This window comes from Anopheles darlingi, chromosome 3 (genome assembly GCF_943734745.1).
Source record: "Anopheles darlingi chromosome 3, idAnoDarlMG_H_01, whole genome shotgun sequence".
Classification (NCBI taxonomy): Eukaryota; Metazoa; Arthropoda; class Insecta; order Diptera; family Culicidae; genus Anopheles; species Anopheles darlingi.
In genome coordinates, this window is record NC_064875.1 from 49,034,542 (window position 1) to 49,039,541 (window position 5,000).

The 5,000-nt window shown below is 52.1% G+C and overlaps 1 protein-coding gene across 10 annotated transcripts in view; it reads left to right on the forward strand.

Annotated features, from left to right (window-relative positions):
* Positions 1 to 5,000, forward strand: part of LOC125956569 (RNA-binding protein Musashi homolog Rbp6) — a 591,325-nt gene that overhangs the window by 310,995 nt on the left and 275,330 nt on the right. For 3 of the 10 annotated variants that reach the window (XM_049688591.1, XM_049688592.1, XM_049688593.1), the window contains one exon: positions 1 to 732. This exon is cut by the window's left edge. The exons of the other annotated variants lie outside the window; for them this stretch is intronic. The gene's annotated coding sequence lies outside the window, so the exon portion shown is untranslated. The remainder of the gene's footprint in view (positions 733 to 5,000) is intronic. 10 annotated transcript variants of the gene reach the window in all.

A 5,000-nucleotide genomic window follows, 5' to 3' on the forward strand; every position in this document is an offset into this window, starting at 1 on the left:
GCAAGCAAGCGAAAGTTAAAGTTGTTTAAAGTTTATACAGTTGGTTGTGCGGAGCTCTGTGCGCGCGTGTGTGTCTGTGTGTAATTGAGGAAAACGTAGTAGGAAAAAGCCAAATCAAGTGCATCAAGTCTGCCGTCAGTCTGTCAGTCAGTCAGTCAGAGCAAAGTCCGAAGAGTGAAGTTAATAACGCGCGCGCGTAGTTTTCTCAAGCGTACCGAAAGGAAGCAGAGTAGTCGCGAGTTCCAATCGTTCCGTGAAGCGAGTTGGACGGTAAAAAGTGTGTCGTTGTCGTCGTCGCCGGTGTCGTAGTCTCTGTGGCCAGGCAGCAGTTAGCGGAGTAGTGGGTGTCTAGAGAGAGAGAGAAAAAGGAGAGAAAATTGGTTTGTTGGCGTAAGCAGCCTCCCCGGTGGCATCGTTGTCGCGAAGAAGCCGTCAGCTCGAAGACGACGAAGAAAAAGAAAAAGAAGAAGTACAAAAAAAGCGTCCCCACCCCCCAGGCCGCACCGACACCCTCTCAGAACAGAAACAGCCGGCTGCCAGTCGAAAACGCTGCAGCAGACCGCCCGCAGAACAACCAGCCAGCAAGGAGCCTAGCCACCCACTAGTTTCACACCAGCTAGATTTCGATTCGAGGAAAGTGCACGCTACCACGCATACGGCCTCAAAATTTTCCCGTCCACAATTAAGGAAATACCGGCGCCAGTGAACTACTTCCTAACGAAAAAAGTCATTGTAAGTTTTTCTTTTCAAACATTTCAAACTTCTCTCCTTCTTTCCCATCCCCCCAATTCGCTAGCCTATTCTTGCGCGTATTTTGCGGGTGTGTGTGTGTGTGCACGTAATGTTGCTGGAGCGCAGTGCCTCCAACTGTAAATGAGCTGCGAATGAAGTTGAAGAAGTTAATATTCGATTCGGAAAATGATTTTCTCTTGTTTCCCCTCGTTGATGGTGGAATGTTGGCCACCAACTTAAAGCACCAACGAGACCAACGAAAAATCCAACTCCCAGGTGATGATGTGCTCACGATGATGATGATGATGCTGACGATGTTGATGATGGTGGCCGTGGTGGTGACGGTCCGGGAAAACATTTATCTTGTTTTCACATTCACTGCCCGTGTCATTCGCGGCCGGGGCGGGCGCAATCCAAACCAATCTTATCGCTCATCTGCTTCGGCCACTGCTTTTGTGTGTGTGTGTGTGTGTGTACGTGCACCGCTCCAATGCTCCTTGGAATGCTTGAATAGTCGAGTCTCGAGCATGAATCTACGCTATATCTTTTTTTTTTTTCGCCCTCTGCTTTCGCGCTACTGTTTGGCCTTCGAAAACCCCGGTCCAAGATGCAAACCGTGAGTCCGACAGTCGACAGCCTGCCAGGCGTACGAACGAACACTAGAAGGAAGAGAGGGAGAAGCAAAAGGGACGCCAGCACATCCGTTTTCCTTTTCCTTCCTTTTCCGGCCCGATATTCGATAAGAGCGCGAGGGCGAGAGGGTCGTCCATCGTGACGTCAACCGACCACGTGGTACGCCCTGGCTGTGATGGTGGTGATGGTGAGCCACGAGAGCGCTCGTCGCCAGCATCGTCACCGTCCCCGCTCGAGTGACGGTGACATTTCCTTCCGAAACCCCCCCCCGGGACTGCATTCACGGACTCCGTGGTAACAGGCTGGCTGGCTGGCTGGCTGGCTGGCAATCCCCAATGAACCGGAAGGTGCACGGGATGCCGCCAACCATTTACTTTGAAATATTTTCAAAAAGTCGTAACGTGGAGCCGTGAGCCAAGAGCCGAGGAAAAACCATTTTCCACCCTGCGTCTCCATCCTTTCTGGTCCTTTCCGGTACCATTCACCACTCACCCCTGGGGAGTCGGGAAGGGATGCGTGTTTGCGTGAAATATTTGTTGTCATTCGTCCGGCCCAGGTGGTCCACCAGGCGAAGAGTTTTTTTATTTCGTTCGTCTTCCGCTTTTTACATCCCTCGGACCAAAAGCAAAAAAAACGGAACTCACCCCGAACAAGGTGGATGGTCGGTGACTTTAAAACCTTGGATTCAGGAACGCTGGCACGAGTCGAGTCCCAGCTGCTGGCCGAAGGAAGCTTTAAGAGTGAAGACTACCAGCTTAAAAGAAGGACAAACACACCGACACACCGGCACACCCCTCTTAGGGGTTGCGTTTCCGGTTTCTTCCAAGTGACCGCCACCAGAGATTCGGTGACACATCGACCGCGTGCGGAAGGCCTTCCGTTCCGTTCGGATATTCTGATTTCGATTTCCACCGAAAATCATCCCCCTAACAGGGGGAGAGGGGGTGCAAAGAAGAAAAAAACAATCTTACGAAACTTTATGGGCGTGCAGCTCGTAAAAAATATTTCTTTATATTCCCGAGCCCCTACCGGCACTTCCGTGGTGGTGGTGGCGGTGGTGGTGGTGGTGCTGATGTCAACCGCCCCCGGGACCTGACCCGCTACCGGAATGGAACCGCAAGGACGACGCTAAAACCCTCATAATCCCGCAACTACTTCTTTCCATTTTCTCCCTACTTAAGAGTGTGTCCAACACACTGATAGCTGCTGCGGGTGCGAGTGCGAGTGCGGGCGAGTGATCTAGCAATTCACCACAGAAGCGCTCCCGGGGTCAGCTCCCCGTTGGCGTCCTCTTCTTCGGACAGTGAACAGAGTGCAGAAGCGCCGTCGACGTCGACGTCGTCGTCTCGATGAGTCATAACTTTGGGTCGACCTCTTTGGACACACACAAAAACCAGGTCCAGGTCTTGGTCCTCCAGGGCAAAAATAAGAAAAAAAAAGGCGAACGAAACCGAATGCCACGAACCGGATCGACCAATCATTGGCCAGTACCAGCAGTCCAACGACGTGCTGGAAGACGCGCTTTTTGGGGCGATTGATTTTTGGGTTTCGCCTCCTGTCTGACTGTCTCTGTCTCGCTCTCTGTGTGTGTGTCTGGCCGTTGGAATGGTTTGCCAACTTCAAGGCCAATCCGAGGGTTTCGGGTTTGTTTTCGCTCGCAAGTGATCCGTGGTGTTTTTGTTTTTCCAAAAACACCTCCTCATCACCACCACCCGTTTCTCAGTTCCCCGTTCAGGATCTCAAATGACAGGCGATAGGAGGGGGGGCTGAATGTAAAAGGGAATAAATTATGCTGCCCGGCACTATGCTGTGCCAGGACAGAGAGTGTCGCTAGCAGCAGCGGTCCTCCCTCTGTCCACTGCAACAACCTTTTTCTCGATTGATACACCCCGACCAGACCAGACCGGCTTGTGGCCGGCGCCGGAGAAGTGGCGCAGAGCACAAGAATTCCGAGGAAGAGGAAGTCACTCCAGCGGCACCCATTGCCCATAATTCAAAGCGTCCTCGGCCGAGGGGAGGGGTGCAGGACACACTAGTAAGGGGGAGGGAAAAGGCTAGCAAAAGCAGGGAAGGCAGCAGAAAGCAGGAAGGAAGGAAGGAAGAAGACGGAAACTGGACTAAACAAACAAACCATTCCCGCCCGGCGATCGGCCACCCACGTAAACACACACACACACACACACACACACACACACACACACACACACACACCGGGAAACACCCTAAAACGAAACGAACGAATTGCTGGAGCAGCTGGAGCATCCGGAAACAACTCTCCCGCAATCCCCTTTCTAGTGTTGGTTGGTTGGTTGGTTGGTGGTTCAGTTCAGTGTTCTGGTTTGACCAAACATGACCTCCCCCCCTTTGCGGGAAGACACCCGCGCGGTGAAGGTGAGAAAGCGAAGGTCCTTCCAAAAACATGGAAGGTGGAACCGGGGGCTGGAAGCGCCACTGGGAAAACAAAAAAAAAGCGAACAGAATGAAAAAAGTCCTACGAACCACAACAAAAACCTCCCGAAAAAAAAAACTGTGTCGAGACTTTGTTCGAGGCCCAGTGGTCCAGTGGCCAGCAAGTCGCATGTCCGATTCGTCCTTTGACGAATGCGATACATACAACGGCTGCTTGTAACGATCGCCCATCCTTGAGGCCTTTGAGGTCCTCGTCGCAGAAAAATGTCCCCTTTTTCGGTGGTGGTCGTGGTCGTGCCACGCGAAGGATTTCATTTGCTTTTGGCTGCAACGCGAACACAACGCAAACAGTCGTCGTGCTATGCAGTACAACACTACAACACACCGTCACGTCTCCCCCTCCGGGAGCGTCTTGTCTAATCAGTTAGTGCTAGTAGTAGTAGTAGTAGTAGTTGGTGACCATTTACACAACGATATCCTGGGCGTGTACCGGAAAAACGGAACCCAGAAGGAAATACATTTTGCCCTCGTTGTCGTTGTTGTTGTCGTTGCTGTTGTTCTTTGGCCACGACAGCGACAACAGCGATGCCTGCTAGTGAGTCCTTTCCTTGCCGCACACACTCAGCTGTTGTCATATCTGTTGTGCCGGGAGGAAAAATATGGCGAGGGAGGATATGAAGTTGGGCACCTCCCACTTAGTCACACACGCACACACACACACACACACACACACTCAGCTGGTACCAGAGAGCCGCCCAGAAAGCCTAAAATCGATTTCCCTACGCCCTCGACGACGACGACGATGGCCTGACGTAATCGGAACTCGGAGACCAGCTTTAAGAAGAACTGAACAGCCTGTGCGGTGCTAGAGGCACACACACACACACACACACACACACACATCGTTCGTTGGAGGAAAAAACTTTTCACAACCTCACACACACACACACACACACACACACACACACACTAGCACGCCTCTGCACGTGATGTGTCGAGAGGAAGGCAATATCAATTTTTCGCTTTACAAGCATCCGTTCTCTTCCGAAGATTGGCAGTCCCGGGGACCAGGGCCGGCCGGGAGGAACTTTGCCTCCTTGAACCGAAACTCAGATTTGCTCGTTTCCTTCTTTTCCTCCACCGGTTTTTTTTTGTGTGTGTGTCGGCCACACCGACACACACGCACAGACGTGCTCTTGCACATTTGTTTTTCTTCGGCAAAGGGC